This window comes from Etheostoma spectabile, unplaced genomic scaffold (assembly GCF_008692095.1).
Source record: "Etheostoma spectabile isolate EspeVRDwgs_2016 unplaced genomic scaffold, UIUC_Espe_1.0 scaffold302, whole genome shotgun sequence".
NCBI classification, from domain to species: Eukaryota; Metazoa; Chordata; class Actinopteri; order Perciformes; family Percidae; genus Etheostoma; species Etheostoma spectabile.
In genome coordinates this window covers 816,093-816,733 of record NW_022605581.1, presented here as the reverse complement: position 1 = coordinate 816,733, position 641 = coordinate 816,093, and the positions used below count along the sequence as shown (strand labels likewise).

The following is a 641-nucleotide window of genomic DNA, read 5'->3' as shown; positions in this document are numbered from 1 at the left end:
TCATTGTATGTGCCTTCTTATTTTTACTCTTTATATTGTTTACTTGAACGTTATGTTTGTTCATGTCTTGTCTCCACCGTGGGATAGAGGGAAACGTAATCTCGATCTCTTTGTATGTTTTTGACATGTGACGAAATTGACAATAAAGCAGACTTTGACTTTTTGACACATTTTTCTTCTAACCATATTGAAGAAATGGCCGAAGCCAGTTCATAGCTACGTCTCATACATGCACTGTATAAATCCCACCCCTCGGCCACTCATTCACATTCATGTGTTTCCAGCGGAGAGACTGTCTGGCAACTTATTAATATCATTTTCCATCGGTCCCGACTTGTTCCAGCGCTGCGATATGAACTGGCTCTCTGCCACGTAACAGATTCCAAAATGTTGCATTTATAGCTTCTCAGATTTCCGTCTCGTGAATTCCTATTTATTGTCCGATCCTGACTTGTGTGTTTGTAGGGTGGTGTGTGTGTGTGTGTGTGTGTGTGTGTGTGTGTGTGTGTGTGTTTTACAGGCGTTTCCCAGTTTGCAGCCTGTATAACTTTTAATGTCCACTCACTGGCCCTCATCTGAGAATGTATGCGTACACACACACACACACACACACACACACACACACACACACACAATGTAAG

General features: G+C 42.1%; 1 protein-coding gene across 2 annotated transcripts in view; it reads right to left on the bottom strand.

Annotated features, from left to right (window-relative positions):
- LOC116686043 (ADAMTS-like protein 1) overlaps positions 1-641 on the bottom strand; it is a gene marked incomplete at its 5' end in the record, with an annotated part of 33,827 nt that overhangs the window by 18,688 nt on the left and 14,498 nt on the right.